The 22,122-nt window shown below is 36.4% G+C and overlaps 1 protein-coding gene across 5 annotated transcripts in view; it reads right to left on the bottom strand.

The window, feature by feature from the left end:
* LOC134541356 (uncharacterized) overlaps nt 1–22,122 on the bottom strand; it is a 975,422-nt gene that overhangs the window by 294,993 nt on the left and 658,307 nt on the right. The gene's annotated exons all lie outside the window — the stretch shown is intronic.

The following is a 22,122-nucleotide window of genomic DNA, read 5'->3' as shown; positions in this document are numbered from 1 at the left end:
TATATATATATATATATATATATATATATATATATATATATATGAATATTTGTTTGTTTGTTTGTCCCTTATGCGTTCCTAAACCATACATACGATTGCGATGAAACTTTGCACACTTGATCTTTGAAACACGTGAAAGTTCACTGTCTAGGTAAGATTTTGATAAACCAACTCTATCCTCCGTCTCCACCCCTTAAAACAGAATTTATACACTTCTTGAAGAAATGTTTACATTGCAGTCAAAAAAAGAATAAAATTGTACCTATAGTTTATTTTAAAAAAAAAGTGGCGGAGAACTGTCTACACGAAATATAAAAACACCCACATCCCACTTTTTCATCCGTAAAACAGATCTTTCTGCTTTTTAATTAAATTTAGCACACTTTGCACGTAAATAAAGGGTGATATTACTGTTTTCAAATGATTTAGGGGGAAAAAAATATGAACTGTCGAAAAACACTCTTATCCCTCTTTTCCACCCCTTACAAAAACATTAACACTACTTTATGAAAATTTGCAGACGTGACATTTAAAATAAGAAGAAAATTACTATTAAACATATAATAAAAAAAAGTGTAAGAACACTACCTATATGAGATTGTGAAAAACTATCCCATTTCTCTTTTATATTGACTAATGCATATTGTTGGTACATATAAATTAAATTAAGCACAATTAATGTTAAAACAGGAGAAATTTACTACTTTATCTGATTTATAAATAGCCACTCCCATCTTTCTGTCTACATGAGGTTTCAAAAATCACCCAGTCTACCTTTCTCATCCTTGAAAAGGCTACTAGTATTTATTTATGAAATTTGGAAGGATGATAACTGTCTATGTCCGATTAAAAAACAAAGAATCTCATTCTCCTGTCCACGAGAGCATTCTAATAGCCTCCCCTAATTTCCCTTACTACCCCTAAAGCTTGATGAAAATTTGCTGACTCAACGTTCAAGTTAAAAAAAGAAATTAACTGTCTACATTAATGAAAAATGCACCCCCATCAAATTACCTCAAAATTATTTTAACGTCAGAACTTCCTAGTATACTGTAGTTTCTTACTTGACATATCCAGAGAATTTCCAATATCAGTACAAGTTTATTATTTTTACTTCCTGTTGCATAAACTGTTTTCAAGCTGTACCCATTGAAGCTACATTCATAGTAAACAGTAATTTTAATTGTAAAATATTTGTGCTATATTTTTCGTCAACGCATTCTCTTCCCCTTTTTTATAGCTTTTTGATAACGTAACGGAATCTCCACTTCTAAAGCAGGAAATTGAAATTAAAGAAGATGTTAATTAAGTAGAGTGGTCTCAACTCTGTTGCTTTTATTTAAAAAAAAAAAAAAAACTAGGGAAATTCGCTCTCGCAAATTTCTATGTGTTTGAGCATCAGAAATAAGTCTGAGAGGGGAAACACTACTTTACATATTTATTAAAATATTACTAACTTTATTTAGCTTTTTGCGCTAAATAAATGTATCCAAGTAGGTACAAAGGATAAACAAAAAAGTATTTCCACTAATGATCACATCTCTTTGAGAGAATGTTATACAGAATTAAAATTTAAATAGGTGTCAACTCAGCGTTATGTATTCCAATGTCCTTATTTCTCAGTAAAAAATACCATCATTATCAAACATTTTATTAAGAAAAAAAATTTCAAAGCAGTCATTAGGACTGCCGACAGAAGTGAAAACTTAAAACTATAAACAAACAGTTGGTATTTTTGAATATCCTAATTAATTGTTTGATCTTAAATTAAAACTTGTAAATCAAAGTAAACATTATTAATATTAATAATAGAATTAAGAAAATAGAAATATAATTTGAAATACTAGCTTTGTAAAATATAATTGTGTAACGTAAGAAAATATTTTTTGATAAAGATCAGAGACTTTATTGCAAATTTTTTCGAAAAAAAAATATTATTACACAACAAATTTGTTTTTTCACGTTAGTAAAATAACTCCTTAATTACTATAAAATACGCATTGCATAGTAATTGTAGGTCTACCAAGCCCCACCCTTGAGGAGGCCATGGGTGTTTTCACATATAATAATAATAATAATAATAATAATAATAATAATAATAATAATTTGAGTCAAGTTTCTTTGTAAATTTTAAAGTGAAAATTCTTCACGTGTCAAGTCTGATGCCGGGTGTCATGACGGCAATATACAAAAAAAAAAAGAAAAAAGAGTTTCGTTCTCCGGGGAAGCGAATCGACGGCGGAAAGCCTTCGCGCGGGGAGTGTTAAGTTGGCTAACCTTGTTCTCTGCGCGCGATGGGTAAGTTGCAGGACTGTGCCGGGATCAGGGGAGAGAGAATCCTTCCAGCGGCGGACCGGACTAACTGCGTTTGCAAACGTAAACACGCTTCCCGTGACATTCGCGACACGGAACAGCTCTTCCGCGAAACGAGGCTTCGAAGCTGTGCGGGGTTAGCTAACAACATCCGTCTCAGCCACAACAGTTGGTGATGTTCAACCCAGACCAACAATCAGCACCATGTGAAACTACTAAAAACTATAAGGTAAAAAAAAAAAATAAAAAATAATTTCAAAGCAGCCACGAGGCCTGCCAACAAAAGAGAAAAACTTTTCTTTTTGGGAGGGGTGGGGGCGGGTTGGGGAGGGGAAGGGGGTTTTACCTCCGTGACCTTTGTCGTTCACCGTGACGTCATCTCCGGCGTTAAGGGGGTTCGTAATGAGACCGCGCGCGAGAGGACAATCACCGACGAACCTACTGTCCAGTGACGGTCCGGTGATGGAGGAGGACGGCGGAGTGGTTGGGGGGGGGGGGGGAGAGAGATCACAGGGCGTTTAAGCGGGGAGGGATTACTTCCCCAGCGCTGCTTAATTGCCCGGGTAGAGGCAGGAGGATTATACGCGCAGGGGGAGAGGCCTAATGAGCAGGCAGCGTGGCATGCATGGCGGGGGTAGGTACTTCCACGCGCTCCGTGACACTAGGATTGGGAGGGGTAGGGGGAGGTGTGTTCCCGAAATTGCACCGACGACAATCGCCCCACGTTCTCTGAACGGTTTTTTTGCGTACGGGAATATACATATATATAATTTACCAAATTCGGTGTAGTTGCAGGTATCGGAGACTCCTCTGCTGTTGATAATGCACACATTGAAGTCTCTTGGAGTGAAGAGACAGTAGATATAGCCATCATCGGGATCTCTGGAGATGGTGGCCTCGTTACCATCGGAATATATATATATATATACACACACACATATATATACGCACACACACACATATACACACACACACACGTGGCTGCTCCCTGTGGGAACTGGTGATCCACCAATTTTTTTTTTGACGTTATGACGTCTTATAAATCGATGAACGCCACGGCTGCACACCACGAAAAAAAAAAAAATTGTCACGTTCCAACCTGAGCCGAGCGAGGCAAGGAACCGACAAACCATACCGTGCGAGGAAATCTTCTTATAATATCAGATAGGTAAAGGGCGGGCTTTTTTTTAAAACTAATTTTTTTGTGATTTAAAACAAATTATTTAAACTAAAATTTTCAAAAAAAACTATAAATAATATTTGAAAATTAAAAAAGCATGCAATTTTTCATCAACGTTTGCTTATGACGTTATCACGTAAAATTATCGTCCGTAAACCGACTTTACAGACAACCCCCCCTTTTTTTAAATTTAATTTAGATACCCCGGTAAGGCTACGGCCAAGAGGGGTCTTTGGTTTTCACGAGTTTAAAATCGGGGATATATATTATATAATCTGTTTTTTTTTATGCGTAACACCTTATTGGCGGCATTCGGTAGGAGTAGTTTCATGAATGCGAGGAACGGAAATGTGTAACAGCATTGCTGCCAATCTGTGGTGGATGGCGCGAAACCGAAGTTCACAAAGTCAAAAAAATCAGGTCCAAAACCGGTTTTTTATTCAAGTCTTATCGGAGCCGTTGCAATACGTAGTTTCGGAATGATCTGCCCGTGGAATGATTCTATGGTCAGAGTGGCTGATCCGGCAGCGAATTCTAGCGCGACGGGTGTGGAAATCAGCTGAAGACACAAATATGCATGTATTTATCTAGCTCGGCATTATTTTAAAGAGTTTTGCATTAAATGTCGTGACAGAGTTTCGTATTATAAGTGTAATTTTCTACGTTGGTAACACGCGAATTTGCTCGTTACCGAGGTTAGATGTTTTCACATCACCAGCAAGTACACTGAAAGACTCGCTTGCATTTTTTGATTGACAATGTCTAATAAATCGATGAACGCCGGCTACACGCACGAAAAAAGGATGACTCATTGTCCCGTTACGCTCATTGTACACTTGCGCCGCATCTATCTCTCTTCCACTCGATTGGAACAACCATCGATTTGACTTTTTCGAGGCACGTCAAACTTGAAACACTCCCATTCGTTTCCTACTTTTCCTATCATCGTCCTATCCTTAACAGAAGAACACTGATTGGAAAAAGTTAAATAGCAACCATGTATAAAAGTTTTGGTAAAATAATCTCTTCGTTAGAGTAATAAACATATTTGAATTAATGAGTGAAAATTAAAGTAAATTTACCAATTAAATTGAATATTTCATTTCACTCCTTCTTTGTATCCATACAAAATAGTGATAATTCAATAAAAATAATTCAATTTTATTCATAAATGTATGCAATCATTTCATCAATGTTTTGTTATGACGTTGTCACGTTAAACTATCGTCCGTAAACCGACTTTACAGACAACCAATTTTTTTTAATACCCATTCCTGATTATACTGAATCACAATAAACCTCAATAACGGACAAAAAAATATATGTGCATACAAACATACCGTAAACAAGCCAAAAAAAACAAACAAACAACATATTTCAAAAGTTAAAAATACATAGCACATAAAATTTCGTGGAAGGGGTAAGTCAGATCAGTCTGTTTTTTCCCGAAGACAGGAACAGATCTAAGTTCCCGAAACGTCGCAACTATATTGTCTCAAAAAACATACTGTGTTCGTTTCTGTAGTAGTTGTGGTGTTCATGATATCTGTTTTGTCACATTCATGGGTTCACCTGTGCGTCTCTGATTTTTTTAGTTGTTTTTTTTATTCTAGATTTTCTATTTAGTATCATTGTTGGATTCGACTATTTGCTTTTGCAATATTTTTTTGTGAATTAAATATTCTCAGTAATATACCTTCAGTTGATAGTTTATAAATGGTTAATAAATTGAATATGTGTATTAATAGATTTGAAAACATCAAAGCCAAATTTTAACATCAAACTTAGCATGAGCTGAGAGCCTTAAAAAGTGCAATAAAATTTTTAAAAATCAATATTTTTGTGTAGCCATTGTGATAGAACGCATTAAATATTCCAAATCATTTACAGGCCATAAAAATATGTTTTACTAAATGCCTTAATAACTACATTTCTTTGATTTTAAGAAGACCAAATTTAAAATACTTTAGCAATGATACAATAAATATATGGTGTTTTACGATAAAAATATATACGAAACATTAATTTAAAGAGATATACCATAACATACATGATATAGCTCAGAAAGCCTTTAAATATAAATTTACTCTTTAGTTTTTTGAAAACGTAGATTTTTTTTACATAATCTATATATAGAAAAGAAAGTCGTGTTAGTTACACTATTTATAACTCAAGAACGGCTGAACCTATTTGGCTGAAAATTGGTAGGGAGGTAGCTTAGAACCAGGAGACGGACATAGGATACTTTTTATCCTGTTCCCGGAGAAAAAAATTAATAATAGTTTTAAAAAAATAAAAAACACTCTTAATATAGAAAACTAAACTAAAAAATAGAAAATCAAGAAAGTATATTGTTCACAATAATCATAACCCACTCTCAATTTTCATTTAATTAAATGTCACTTTTCATTTAATTAAATGTCACAATATTTAGTAGACTTTGTTTATATCGCGCCAAAGACAAACTGAAAGATAAGAGTTCGCACATGAGCGAAATGGTTTTCTTTATAATGTGCGAACTCTTTTCTTTCAGTTTGTCTTTGGCGCGATATAAACAAAGCCTACTAAATATTGTGAAATTATATAAATTGACGAAAATCTTATTTTGAAAATTTAATAATGGAATAATCTTATCAAATTAGTGTATTGTCATCGGTTCTCGATAAATCTACAAAGTTTGAATGAAATTTGGCCGTTTAAAGTGGGTTAAAATCGCACCTAAAGGAGTCAGTTACAAACATACAAACAAACATACAGGTGAAGCTAATATAAAACGCGTAAAAAAGTGGTATAACAAAACGCAACTGAAAGCAAAACGAAAAATGTATCAGTCATAACATCAGTCTAGCCGTTAATTTGTTAACAATGGTATAGAAAAACACAACTGACATGGAATAACATAACACAACTGACAGCTAAACGTGATGTTGTCTATGGTTAAGTATGGTTGAAAATTTGACAATTAACAAAACACAACTGACAGCTCAACGTAATGTTGTCTATGGTTAAGTATGGTTGAAAATTTGACAATGTAAAATTTAAAGTTGACCGGTTGAGGTGTTTTTTTCGAGTTTCTATTGGCTTATCGTGCCGATATTATCATTAACAATACCATGCCACGACCAAGACGATCAAATCTTTCCCTACAAGGCCATAATGCAACTATGATTCGAAACATTGCGAATGAAAGGACTGAGGAAGAACAAGAAATTGCACGTGGAGAGCGCCGCGTTAGTATGGCTCGACTTCGTGCTTCTCAATCACAAGAGCAAAGCGAGGCAGCCCGTGAAACGGCTCGGTTGGCAATGCGAAATCGTCGAGCAAACCTCAGAGATCAACAACTAAATAATTTTCGACGCACAAGAAGAAACTTATCAAGTGCTGATTTGAATCGAGCAGCGTTTCGATAGGCTTGCAGCACTGATTACTGCTTGCATACTAGCGTTCGCATTGGGCCAATGGACGTTGTTTGCGAGTTTTGTGGCACATTGAAGTTTTCCTGAGAAACGCCAGGATTGTGCTGCCTTAGTGGGAAAGTGAAACTGCCATTATTGACTCCGCCACCTGAGCCATTGCATTCATTGCTTCGTGGCGAAACACCCGAATAACGACATTTTCTAGCAAACACTCAAAAATACAATAGTTGTTTCCAAATGACCTCATTTGGGGCAGACATTATTGAAGAACGAGGATTTAATCCGACATTCAAGGTATATATTTATTTTTGTACTTGCATACAATACAGTAGAATAATAATATACTATACTTATTCTTATGTATTACTAGCTTTTGCCCACGGCTTCGCTCGCGTTATGTCCTTAAGTATCAAATATCATTTGAAAGAAAAAAAAATGGTAATGTTTTTTTTTATTGCGTGACTGTAATCATCAGTATTTAAAAATTCTAACATCCGATTTAGCTTAAAAAACTGAAAACATGCTTTATTGAAATACTAGCTGACCTGGCGAACTTTGTTCCGCCTTAGAGGCAATAAATGAGCAGATTTTGGATTTTATTAAATTCAATTTTTTATTAAGATAATAAATATAAATAAAAAATCAAGTATTTTAATGATTCTTTATTGGCCATATATTGCCTTTAAGGCGGAACAAAGTTTGCCGGGTCAGCTAGTCATTTATAAAAACATATTTAAACAATCTATTTATTAAAAACCATGAGCAAAAACACTAAATAAAATAAACAATAAAACTTACAATACTTTCCCCTTAAGCGAGCAGTAGATTAATCAATATTTTAAATGAATGCTCTGGGTAAATAGATTAGACATTAATCTAAGCTGTGCTACAGAAATGTTAGGAGTCAACAATTGAAGAACTCACTTAACAATAGCACAATCAAAAAAAATGTTAACGAGTCTTTTAGTATCTACTCACCAGTGATCGGTAACATGTTTTCGTGTTGAAAATACATTTATAATATAAAATTCGGAAATAAAACTTTAAACATAATTCTTTAAATATTGCCGAGCAAGATAAACACACAATTTTTGTTTTCAACTACATTTCTAAACACCAATCACACATAGTTTCCGCACCCGCCGCTAGAATTCTCTGCCGGAGCAGCTACGTTGATTATAAAATCATTCGTTTCGCAGCAAGAACTGTTAAACGATGTAATGAAACAGCTCCGATAAAAGCCAAAATGTCTTGAAAAATTACTAAACCCCAGCTTTGGGCCTGATTTTCCAAGAGGAATTTTAATGAAATATTGCCCATCTTGTTAAAATTCATTAATCACGCAATTATATGAAGTTTCCCTTTGGCTTTGTGAACTTTGGTTTGCGCCATTCGCCACAGATGGAAGCACCGTGGTCACCCATTTCCGTTTATGCGACTTCCGTCGCATTCGCGATATAAATGCCGTATACGTAGACCTTAGGTGTTACAAATCAAAAGTTCAAAGAAATGATATCAACGTGAATATTCTGAAATAGTGAACAGCACTCAAGTGTTTACAGAATGAGCCAATCTATAAACAGCATTAATAGCAATCCAAATATATAGACGCATAGGACGTATACCTAAAGAGTAGATTGCTGTTATCTCTTTCGCTATTCTATTAAATTCACAAAGGCATGTCCATCAAGTGCGCATCCTATTGAATTGGTTTATTTAAACTGCATCAATGATTTACATGATAACGGCTAAAGAAAATCTCATTCCAATATCGCCTTGTCAATCTTTCTAAAACCAACCATTTTCAACATATTTTCAGCAAAAATAGTCATTCTGCACAATATTTTAAACAAAAAAACATTCTTAACAATATTTTAAGAAGAAGAAAAAACATTATCCAACGTTTTTTTAAACAAATTTAGCCATTGTCGTTAGTATAAGTTAATTATTTATTTGTATGTACGGCATCCTTTATATGTAGCCAACCTTTATTTTTAACTTTTATGTTATTTCCTGGTTGGAATTAAACTGCTTCCCTTATATCTATAATCAATAAATAAAGAATATTATTTTCATTTTGTAAACTCTGACAATTTTTTGTTGGGAAAAACACTTTATTCAAAAACCGAGAAAGCTTCAAGCCTAATTTTTACTCTATTTAAGTATTAATAATGATTAAAACATGAAAGAAGAGTATGGAAGTGTTTTGTGTGTTACAACGTAAGTTTCACATCATTTAAATACCAAGGAGCAAAGGAGGAATATAAATAAATAAATATATATACACACATATATATTATTTTCTTTTCTTGACAAGCGTCAGGAAAAACAACGCGAACTGAAAAAAATACTCAAGATATCCGAGTGGGGTCTGTTTACGAAGAGCATTATGAGTTTGCTGAAACCCGAAAAGAAGTTTTGTTCCCGGATTAAGTTTTTAAACTGTGTTTTTAGAAAAGAGAAAAGGGTTAAAAAGGCGTGTTTTCAGAGTAATTCTTAGTCATGAAACAACCGGTAAAGATTCTTGAAAGCTCTTAAGGGACTTGCATCACACATTTATCTTCATATCTCCGCCACATAGTGTTACAGTCACCGCTCAGAGCCTTGCACTTAGAGGCGATTCCGCGCTGGAAGCACCAGCGAGCACCGCCCTTATCGTCCGGCCTCACTGACACACGTACACCCCTTGACGAGACGGTGGGGGTCTCACTTAACGTGGAGAAACCTGATTTCGGCGTGGCGAAGTGCCTTAACGTTGCCTATTTCTTTTTTTTTCAAGCCTTTTCCCTTCTACTTGTTTCAGGGTATTGTATTGCCTTCGCCCTGACGCGTGATCGGTGGTCAAAGTTGTGTGATGAATAGCCCCATGGGGGTGAAATGGCCCCGTGTTTCGTCCGCTCTCGAAAACGCACCTCGAGTGTGTGTTTTTTTTAGTTGTGGTGGTGGGGGTGGTTGTTGGAGGGTCAGGTGGAGGAGGATACAGGAGAAAAGAAAGAAAGAATAAGGCGGAGGTGATGAATCCTGTCGGTGCGCCAATGGGGAAAGGAGGGTGGAGAGGCGGAGGGTATAGTCCACGCCGTCGGCTGGCAATTACCCTCGCACTGAAGGGAGGAAGAAGGAAGATCGTGCCCAGAATTTCGCGCTGTCTGGAAGGAACACGGAGCATGGCCGAACACGAAGACACTCTCCTTCTTCGCAGTCCGCCGCGGAAGGCGTGGGAATACCTCCTAGGGCGCCCTTGATCCGGAAGAAATTGCGTCAGTCCTCCAGAATTCTCGAGGGGCGGGGGGGGGGGGGGGGGGGGGGGGGGGGGAGAAGTGGAAGGAAGGTAAAAAAAAAAAAAAAGGAATTGCAGCGAAGCTCAAAAAAAAAACATTAGGACCTTCGAATCCAGAAAGAAAGTAAAGAAGAAGAAGAAGAAGAAGAAGAATTTTTTAAGCCCTGCTTGGAAGAGGAAGACGAAGGGATGAGGACCTCCTCAGAGCAGTCGAATGAACGGGTCATGCCCTTTTGTTTCCATTCACGTCGCCCACTTTACGACAACAATAGAAGGGAAAATACGACGAGGGGGAAAAAGGGGAGATAGAGAAGGAAAAGGGAATTTTCCAACGGATAGATCCCAGTGTTATTTCCCTCCTTCTCTGAGTCTACTATTCGAATGTACGCAGTTTCGCATGGCACGCAAAGATCGTACTAACGAGGTTTCGGGGTTATGCGCGCTGCAGTCTCCGTGCGGGCTCGAGAGTCGAAGCGACGACGCTTCGACTTTCGATTCTGTCGAACTTTCGAATACCGAGCTCGAGTTTGCCGGGTGTTTCGTCGAGTTTCCTAATCATTCTGTTGTTACCTTTAAAAAAAATTGGCGAAGGGGAATGGGGGAGAAGGAAGTTTCTTCCTCGCGATTCATGAGTGCTCGCGAAGGAAATGAGAAAACAAAGAGTTCGTTTTCTCGTCAGACACGATGTATTTTCATGGGATCGAATCCTATTTTTTTTATCGGTCATTCAATTATATTCAAAGTCAACATTTTAAATAATAATTTAATTTTTTTTGAGTGCCTGCCAACAGACATGGCCTTCAATAGGCAGGCACATAACGGATATTGCATAAACAATGGAGGTAATAACATATATAGAGCACAGAGACGGTCACGAGAAAGAAAATTTAACAAAACAGAAACATAAAATATCACAAAGACACTAAAAAAAACAAACAAAGGTTACTAAAAAAATAACATGATCAATTTTAGATAAATTCAAAATAATGAAGTAACAATAACAAAATATTCACATGAAATAGTTACTTAACTGCACAGAAATTAAGAGATATAAAGCCCTTCCAGTGAGATTTTTTTACTTTATAAACGGATACAAATCTTTTAAACAATCATTAAAATTACCCATGCAAAGTTTTTGACAACTCATTCTTTAGGTAATTTGTTCGAAAAAATTGCGATGTTCTATGATTGAAAGTAAATCCTTTTTTTTATTTAATATTTCAGTTCAAAGACAAATATTTGTAAAACATTTATTAAAAAAAAAATAACAGCAGCTGCCACTTTTCTTCTGAACTGCAGTGTATGCGTTTTCAGTTTTTTTTCTGGATTATAATTTACTTTATGTTTTTTTAAAAAGTATCTAAACATTTTTTGTATATTTTCAAGTCTTTTTTAATTAGCAGTAATTATTGAGTTCCAGATTATTGTAATAATAAAAACCGAGAACTCAAGATATCATCACAAAGAAGACGCCGGGAAATAATATACGGGTGGAATTAGTATTTTTTAAAATAAAAAGTGACTGTTTGTGGTTAAAAAAATCTCGCTTGATTTAATTTATCTGTGTGTTAAGATGAATTTTAATAAGAAGATAAGAATAAAGTTTAGAGAGAGAGAGAGAGAGAATGAGATAATGAGAGAATGAGAGAAATAAGATAATTTGACTTTTGAAATAAAATATAAAAAAACTGCGTGTGTTACTGTTTCTTCAAACAATTATGCCATTTGGAACATGCCAAATCTTTGAACGAAATATTAAATTCAGAACAGGTAGCGCTATTTGTGTGGGAAATGCAGGAACTGTCTCAACAGCGCTCTCTGCGCTGCTGGTTGAACAACGAGGAATGAGAGCGCTCTGGTAGCAAATATGAAATTCGAGGCACTCACAGCTGACTTATAGGATACCTATATCTATTTTCTGAAACGAGCGCATGCGCACACTCTCTGTCTGATTCTTTCATTCCTCTGTCTGTATTATTCTTTCATTTATATATATATATATATATATATATATATATATTTATCGGTTCTATTTTCTTTTTTTGAACAAGAAACGAAACATCGCACAAAGAGGAGACCGAAAACGAGCCAAGCAACGTATATAGCATAGTGCTCTCCAGAAACGTTTCACAACAATGTTACACAAAAACGTTGCATTAGAATTCGGTCTTTAAATTTTACTTTCATCGTGCCCAAAGAAGTTTAACTTTTAAAAAATATCGTCATTAATAACAGTTTCAAAAGGGAAGGGGAAAAAAACTTAAAAACGCCTTTTTGAATTTATCATGATCATTTTTTTATGGTTTATTATTTAATGTGCTCGTTACTCAAGGCAGCGAGCACACATTATTTTACAGGATAATTTACGACAATTTACCGCCTCTCACAGGGCTTAATTATTACATTATTTGGAGAAAAATAAGCCAATCAAATGTGGGTCCTATTTGCAATATTTACAGAGTAATTCAAAACATTCGAAGAATGACGAATACAATAATACATAACTAGAAACTAGATTGTATGGTATTATTTTTAGACCTTTTTCGTTTTAAGAACAAACGATTAAGGTTTCACATTGTTTTTCTCTGTTTATTTATAAAGATAGCACACATTTCAACAAATAAGACATTTACGTGTACAATGATTCTTACTTCACCAAAACAGTGCCGCTGTTTCAGCAGCTACTTCGACTATTTAAAAATTCGATTCGCACAGCGCAATGTTAAATCTGTGTAATGGACAGCTTCAATAAAAACGAAAAAATAAATAAATAAATAAATAAATAAATACCAGATTTTCGAAAATGAAATTTAATTAAAATACTGCCCATCTTGTTAAAATTCGTTAAAAATTTGATACCTTGAAGTTTCCCTTTGGGATTTGTGAATTTTGGTTCCCACCATCTGACACAGATGGCAGCACCGTGGTTACACATTTCCGTTCCATGCGCCTTCCGTTCCGATCACGAAATTACTCCCGCCAAAAGCCGTATACCGAGAGATAAAATGTAAAAAAAAAATGTAGAATAAAAGTTGGTGTGTCTGTGACCGGCCATTAAAATATATAGTTGGTATTGTAAAGTACATTTCCCGAACTGAGGAGGAATAATTTACGCTTGCAATTTCAGGTTGTTATTAATTCGTTGCGTTGCCTGCAAGAAAGTCACACAGCGAAATCCCCTGACCCATTTGCGCATTGAAGTTGAAATGGAATCTTTGCTTGAGTAAGTTCTCTGTAATGAAAGCTAAGCAAAACCAAATTTCTCTGGAACTACTCTGGGAATACAGAGTAATTTACACGCTGCGCTGGAGCGAATCTTTCGCGAAATTAGTTTTTTCGCGTGCACTGCATTCTTCGTTACGGTTCCTGTTTCACAAAATCTGAAATACATGGAACATCCAAAAACTTATGCTAAAAAGTATATAACTTGACTGAATGCGTGAAAAAGAGTTCAGCTTTCAGAGTTCAGTAATTACCTTTTCATGCCAGAACCAGAAGTCTCGATAAAATATTCATAAGAATGTTCAACTTTGAAAGAATCACACTTTGTGTATAGTAGTATATAAAAGGTACTTCATGGTTGTGCTGTTGTCCACAATATTTGATTGTGACGTCACGACGGAGTTTATCAACGTCGTACATACCATCATACAATTTTATATATAGATATATAAGTACTAAACAGACAGTAATCACTATGAATAATTTTCAAATATATATCCTAAAACAATATTTTTTTGACAGATAATCTCTTTTTAAAGTCCCCATGTAATAATTGATCTTCGAAAATCTAACAATGTGTTAAATGAGGCTTCACGAGGCCAATTTATCATATTTAACAACACAAAAATATATTTTGCGCACAAAAATTCTTGAAACCATCTTCGCGTCTTATGATTCTTAGCCGTACCACATGAGAACGGATCTAAAATTACATGTTTTTTTTAAATTTCTATTAGTAAAGGGCTATTCACAAAATATTAACTCAATGTAGTCAAATGAATGGCTGTAAAAGGATGCGCAACTGTCTGTAATTATTATAAATTGCGCTACTATTTTTACACCAATTGCATAATGCCAAGTTGATATTAATTGAAAAGCTTTGTCAAAGAGCACCATATGCAAGAGAGGTATTAATCTTTTTTATTTTACAGAAACAAACCCCTTAACTAATGGTCATGACGAGAATTTGAAAATACCGATTTTTATTGCGTTCTATAGAAAACTGTCCAAGACCCCAACCCCCCTCATGGTAGACTCTTTTGTACTCTGTCAAACTCTTCTTCCGGAACCATCCTTCTGTTCATCCTGCTTGATATTGATGCATTACATTTTTGTATCCCGCATGTCAGAGTCCAGGGGTTTCCCTGTGTCTGTGCAGGTTTTACCTGGGCCCAACTTATCTAGTTTTAGTCTAGGATAGTCAGTGAGGGGAGTTAGTCATGGATCCAATCGCTGCCATGGCTGGCGAATCCCCCTCCTAGCACATGATGCATGCTACCCGTCCTGCATGGCTAACACCCTGCATGATTAGAGCGTATATGCTTTGGCGTGAGACTGACTTAGTCTCCCTTCCTAACCCGGAACCCTCCTCCCCAACACACTTAGTTTTCAGTTGGGTTACGAAAAAAAAAAAAATCTCCAGAACGCACACTCGCCGACATAAACCACGGTATTTAACAAGCACACGAGTCGCCGGGTCAAATGCTCCCGAGAGATTAGGACGGTCTTCTCCGAAATCTCTCGCACATGCTTGGTCTTTCTCCGCGAACAAACCCCTACGACGTTGAAACCCTCGTGTTCACCCCCTCGTTAGCCCTTTTTTTTTTTTTTCGCGCGTCGGGACGATTCCCCAAAAGGGGGCTGTAAGCGTTCCTCGCTAATTGTTCCCCGCCCGTGAGGTTAGGTTTATAGGAAAGGGGGGGGGGGGAAGTGGGGGGAGGGGAAAGTGGGAAAACTCCCGTGTGAGGAAATGTTGGAGGAAGGTTTAAAGACCCGGGGAAATGAGCTGCCGTAAGGGGTGGAAAGTTCTCTCTCCTCCCACACACACACACACCTGCGAGCAACGAGACCTCCCAGGGGATTGAATGGGGGGCCTTGTTCGCGATGCCTCATTACACACTTACCCTTCGCAACCGAGGTCGTTCGGGTAGCCCGCCCGCGCCGTTTTTCGACTGCGCCTCGTTAACCTGGACGATCTTACCGTCAGCTCCTTGGTGCGAATAAGACAAATAAGACGAAGGATGGCGGTGGGCTGTGTGAAGTAAAAAACATTCATTTCACAGACGAGAGAGCCACACCCGAAGTTCCCCGAAGTTCATGCTCGCTTTTTTTTTCCCCTCCGTTCTATCTCATTGTATAAACCGGTGTGGCATTAAATTTTGCGGTCGATTAGGACAGGTTAGCTACATTATAAATCCTTTAAAACATTGTGGATGGTTGGTTGTATTAGGTAAGTAAAACTACATTAAAAATACTGTAAAATCATTTTATGGTTGCTTGGCAAATAACTTTTTAATATGTAGCTATCCAGGGCTAGGCAACCGTTTACATGATTTCACAGTATCTTTAATATAGCTATCCTAACCAAATCAACCGTCCACAATGTTTTAAAGTATTTATAATGTAGCTAACCTAACCTAATTGACCATTAGTTATCATGAGTTACAACGAACAAAAAAAAACCGAAGATGCGTCTGTGAAAAGAAGGCTTCCCGTGTGAAGTTCACACCTGCTACTTCACCTACCGATTGTCAAAAAAATTTCACAGGTGACACCTGAGACCAGTTTCTGCCGTTTAGCACTGAAATCGGCAAACCTGCAGTGGCCGGCTCGGATCAGCTGCTAGTGCGGACAGCACAGTCGGCCACCAGTCCATGCGTCGCGGAGCTGACACTGTCATCATTGCCTGTAGCGAGGCGCCCGATCCGCATGCCTGTCTGTGTTTGTTTGTACCTGTCTGTGCCTGTCCGTGACTGTCAGTACCTGTCCGTGCCTGTCTGTACCTGTCTTCTTGTCCGTGCCTGTGCGTACCTGTCTGTGCCTGTCCGTACCTGTCCGTGCCTATCCGTGCCTGTCTGCTTGTCTGTACCTGTCCGTGCCTGTCTGCTTGACCGTGCCCGTCTGTACCTGTCCGTGCCTGTCTGTACCTGTCTGTGCCTGTCTGCTTGTCCGTGCCTGTCTGCTTGTCCGTGCCCGTATTTACCTGTCCGTGCCTGTCTGTGCCTGTCCGTACCTGTCCGTGCCTGTCTGCTTGTCCGTGCCCGTCTGTACCTGTCCGTGCCTGTCTACTTGTCCGTGCCTATCCGTACCTGTCTGTACCTGTCTGTGCCTGTCCGTACCTGTCTGTGCCTGTCTGCTTGTCCGTGCCTGTCTGTGCCTTTCTGTACCCGTCTGTACCCGTCCATGCCTGTCCGTGCCTGTCCGTGCCTGTCTGTACCTGTCTGTGCCTGTATGTGGCATCGATTTCAGGGGGGGGGGGATCGCAAAGAGTCCCAAGCCGCGTAATGCCGCCCTTCACCTTTGTTTTGTGTCTGTGCGCAGGTTTTTGATGTGTTTGGGGTCGTAGATGATTCTGGAGTCTGTGGTAGTGGGGGTTGTTGTTTTGGCCTTTCGCCTGTGGTGGAATGCTGGTGTCTGGTTGCGTGGATGGATGTGGTGGAGTAGGGTGCGACCTGCAGTGATACCACCAAACAGTTAAATATTAAAAAAAAAATCACCGTTCTCTGAATTAAAAGCCTAGCACGAATATTGTGGAAGTAGATGAATTCACTGGTAAGGAAAGCCACTGCGATATGGTAGTTCCTTTTGTAGCCACCAGCTTACCGTTGCTGCTTGCCAATAGCAATTTATATATATTTTTTACATCGTGATATTCCCACGTTTTTTTCGTAGGCCCTATACCAGGCGAATGTTTTGAGCTCAGAATACAATGTGAATTAGGAATGATCTTTTAGAGGAATATTAGTTGGCGAAAAATCGAGCGAAAGAAATAATAATTCAAATTGAAGGTTAAAATTAATTAAATATATGCTCTTATACAGTTTTACAATCCTAAGGTTACTACTACGTATACGTAAAAATAACCTATACGATAAAATACGTATTTTATCTAGATACGCATTTTCTACAATTTAAAGGAATTTTTTTTATATAATGTAATCAAAGAGTATAATTTTCAGCACACACGTGTCATTTTTGAATAATGTCAAAGTACTGATAGAATACGTATATATATATACACTATTAAAAATAAATTTTTAAGTATTAGTCTATACAACACTAAATTATTTTAATTTTCTGAAAAAGTACCTATATTCACCATAATTGAGAATACCTATAGTCACTCTTTGTTACTGTTACAACTTTAAGTGATAAATTATTTAGACGGTTGCTGTTGATACAAGTGCAAGAGAGAGAAATATTTAATACTTTACAGACTCTTTATTTTATGTGTATTTTCGATAATTATGTCATATTTCAGTCCTTTAGAATTATACTGGAAGTATCAGCAAAGCAAAATTCATTTCAGCTTTACAAATTTGGCTTTTCTCTGGAACTTTAAAGTACTAGCAATAAATTATTTTACATAAAATGGTCAATCGAGAGTAAAAATTATTATTTTTAAATAAATGAAAAATATTGAAGAGTATTTGGGAATTATTCACCCAATTAATAAGGAAAATTTTGTGAATAGGTTTGAGAACAATGTTATTCAGCTTAATTCTCAATGATAACGAATGTTTTTCAATTAATTAAAATATAATTAAATTTATTGTAAAAATGAAGACATTACCTATAAATATTTAAGCAGTACTTTGACAATAATATAAAATGGTCTATGTGTGCTAGCCTACTCTTTGATTACATTACGGTACCTGAAAAAAAATTTCTTTTAAGTCGTAGAAAATGTTTACCTAGAAAAAATTACGTAATTTATGTACTCATTTATAAATTTAAGTTTGGACAGCTAACTAAGGTAATCTTTGTTTGAATTTCTTTATCGTGTGGCTCAGAAATGTTTGCGAAGGTAAGGGTCACGCAGTTTTTTTTTTCCAAAGGAAAACTATTCTTCAACGTTTTCTCCGGAATCCAGACTGCTTCCCTGTGAAATATAGCTGCAGTTTTTCTCTCGGATACGGTGCGGAATACCTAAAGGCACCAGAGAAGAAGAAGACGAACGGTCGGCCATTCTTCTCCATCTGAATCTGCCATCTGAGATAACCTGCTCTCCGTAGCACAGCTGCAGCTGTAGAAAGGGATCTGTCTAAACGGGTTTCCGGGCCGACGTTTGGAAATCACGCCTGCCTACAGACCGCATGAAAAATTTTTTTTTTAGCTTGCAGCTTGTGTAACGCATTGCAGTGTGTACAATTTCATAACATGTGTCAGTTTTCATTCATCAATTTTTTTTCTTTTTATTGTTTTCAAACAGTATGTAAATATGTTAATTACTACATTCAATTTAAATAATATTATTTTTTTCAAAATTAAAAACAAATTACTCTTCAAATAATATTCAAAACTTCAATGTCATAAATTTAAAGTTTATTAGTCAATATACATGATTTTTAACTTTGTAACACCGGCCTTCTAAAATAATGGCATTGCTTACATAATCGAAATTCACATTTTAATGGAAGAAACAAATAATGATGTTTTTTTAAAAATATTTTTAAAGGTTTCCAATGATTTAAATTTTGTAGAATATAAACGCATCACTCAAAGCCTACCGGTAAAAATAGTAAAACACTTAAAGACATGGTCTTTGAATAATTATTTCAATAGGGAAGTTTCATTTAAGAGTTTTAAGTGGTTTGAGCTTTATGTCACAGAGAAACTACACGAATCAACAAGAAAGATAAATACACAGACAAAAAGTTATTCGGAATTATCTCTGTGCAGTGTATGTGTATAACATTTGACAGCGGCTTATTCCAGCTGGTTTTCTGGGTTGTTTTTGTGTTCATCTTTTAGTTTTTGATCATTCTTGTGGTTTCTCAGTTACACACAGTTAAAACCAGCAAATGCATATGTTCATGAACATATGTCTTAAATCAAACACATTAAGAGTTTTTTTTGTGGCAAGATAATATTTTACTTTCTTTCAAATTATTTATTCTGTAAGGCTTGTCGGGACTGTACACGGGAAAGAAATTAGAGAATGGCTTAGTTAAGTTCCACACCGTAGATTTCTCAAGGAAAAAACGTCGCGATAAAATCATAACACGAGTTTCGTATTAATACGTAAATATAATTCTCAGTTTCTTTAGTACAATGTTCACACAAGAGCTGTGTGTATAATGGTTTGGAGAATAGATAGATCACACGTTTATCGCACGTAGCAAGGGGTCTGTGGTAGCTGAAACAGCACGCGTGTGTGGTGAAAGTCATCTCGATGTTGGTGTTGCCTAAGTGTTGCCTAACGTTGACTAATGATGCTGTAGGGGCAAGAATCATAACGGGCATCACACCGAATTTCGAGAGCATCAAGTCATTCAAAATTTGTTTGACGTGACAACGTCTAATAAATCGATGAACGCCGGCTGCACGCACGGAGAAAGCATGACTCATTTTCACGTTCCGCCTGAGCCGAGCGTGCAAGAACCGGCCAACCACCGTTCGAGAAAATCTTCTATAATATCAAACAGGTTAAGGCGGGCTATTTAAAAAAAACAATTGAAAAATTTGATTTATTTGTCCAATTTCGTCATTTAAAATTAACAATTTATTGACATTGATTTGAATTTATTTCTATAGCTAATTGTACGTGATTAAAATTCAAACAAATTATTGAAATTAAATTTGCAAAAAAACTGTAAATTATATTTGAAAATTAAAAAAAATATGCAAATTTTCATCATTGTTTTCTTATGACGTTATCACGTGAAATTATCCGTCCGTAAACTGACTTTATGGACAACCCCCTTTTTTTATTTTCACGTCAGAAATCTCCAGAAGGTTCCAGATGCACAGCGAACGAGACCGCGTATAAGCTTCCACACGCAAAGCCATCTACCTCGGCTTACAGAGAGAAGATCGGAACCATCGATCGCCAAGGTAATCTTTTTGCAATTTTCCTCGCGGCATACATTTTTTTCTCCCCTTCATACCCATCTCCATCGACACCGACGAAGGGTGAGGGGGAGGGGGGGGGGCTACTTTTTTTTCCCTTCTCGAAAACCGCGGTCGGGTTGTTTGAAGGGGGTAAAAAAAAAAAAAAGGAGAGGGGGGTTGGGGGATGAACGGAGCACTCCTGAAGCTCCCACGAAAACACATTAGCCTAATTGAGACAGGAACACGAGAGGAATTTGAGAGAGGCGAAGTAAAAAAAAAAAAAATTGGCAAGGCGCACTTCATCATCGTCATCATCAACAACCCAGGCACACCAAGCAATTTTTTAAGTCATCCGTGGGGTTGACTTACGTATTAATTATTAAGTGTTTTTTTTTTGTTTAGAAAAAATATATATATATATATATCACTAGCCGATGCGCCCGTACTTCGCTTCGGCAGTAAACGAGCGGGAACACGTTACACATTCCCCTTCTCAAGTGTACGCCACTGCCAAGCCTCGAATAAAAAATTGGTTGAATGTAAAGTCGGTTTACGGACGATAGTTTAACGTGTGACAACGTCATAACAAAACATTGATGAAGTGATTGCATACTTTTATGAATAAAATTGAGTCATTTTTATTGAATTTTCACTATATTGCATGGATACAAAGAAGGCGTAAAATGAAATGTACAATTTAATTGATAAATTTACTTTTATTTAAACTCATTAATTCAAATATGTTTATTACTTTAACGAACAGATTATTTTAACTATAACTTTTATACATGTTTGCTATTTAACTTCTTCCAATATGTGTTATTCTGTTCAGGTTAGAACGATGGTAGGAAAAGTAGGAAACGAATGGGAGTGTTTCAAGTTTTATATGCCTCGAAAAAGTCAAATCGATGGTTGTTCCAATAGAGTGTAAGAGAGATAGATGCGGCGCAAGCGTACAATGAGCGTAACGGGACACATCGTAACGGGACAGTGTGCGTAACGGGACACTTTTTCGTTCGTGCAGAAGGCGTTCATCGATTTATTAGACGTTCTCACGTCAAAAAATATAAATTTGTAAACCAATTCATGAGGGGGAAAAAATTATGAACGGGATGAATATACACCCCAGATGCCATCTTGAATTAAAAAGTTTTGAAGGGCCTTTAACCTCGCATTTATTTTAACAACTAGTTAATGCCATGCAATTGTTGCAACGCCTCATTCAATTATTTATTTTTATATTTCGTTTGAAGTGGGAACACATATAAAAAGCATCTTTCTATGTCTCTCTATTTTTCTATTGCCTGAAAGTCAAATTGAAGGATTTCTCGAGTCTCACAAACAGAGCTTTGACTTTTCGTGGTCAAAACTCTTTGTTATGATTTTTAAAAGTGCAAATTTGTGATGAATTCAGAATGTGTTTCTGCAGGATTTAACAAATTTGACTTTAAAAATTTATACCCGAATAAGAATTAATGAAAGACGTAGGAATTTTCTGAATTATGACATCATCCTACATCGAGGAAAAAAAAAATCATTAGATATTAACACATAATGTCATACCCATCCCATACATAATATGGTTTAACTTAAAGTTTTCTAATGTAAAATTCAATAAACCTTTTGAAAACAAAGTTAGTGAAGTTTTTACTTAAGTGTATCATTAATGAATTTGAAAGTAAATAAAGATTTACTGCAGTACGAAAATTATTATTTTTACTACAAATTCCAAATAACTTTAAGTGTAAAACAAAGGTTTTGTTAGAAATATAAACTATTAAAGGAAAAAACAACAATATTATAAGAATTCTAATAATGTTTAATGATTATTCTGGTTTTTACTGTGCCATTTTTTATCATCTTCTGCATGTGTTTTTATT

The sequence above is a fragment of the Bacillus rossius genome, chromosome 18 (genome assembly GCF_032445375.1).
Source record: "Bacillus rossius redtenbacheri isolate Brsri chromosome 18, Brsri_v3, whole genome shotgun sequence".
NCBI classification, from domain to species: domain Eukaryota; kingdom Metazoa; phylum Arthropoda; class Insecta; order Phasmatodea; family Bacillidae; genus Bacillus; species Bacillus rossius.
The sequence above is the reverse complement of the archived record's forward strand: the minus strand, read 5'-3'. Positions and strand labels throughout refer to the sequence as shown.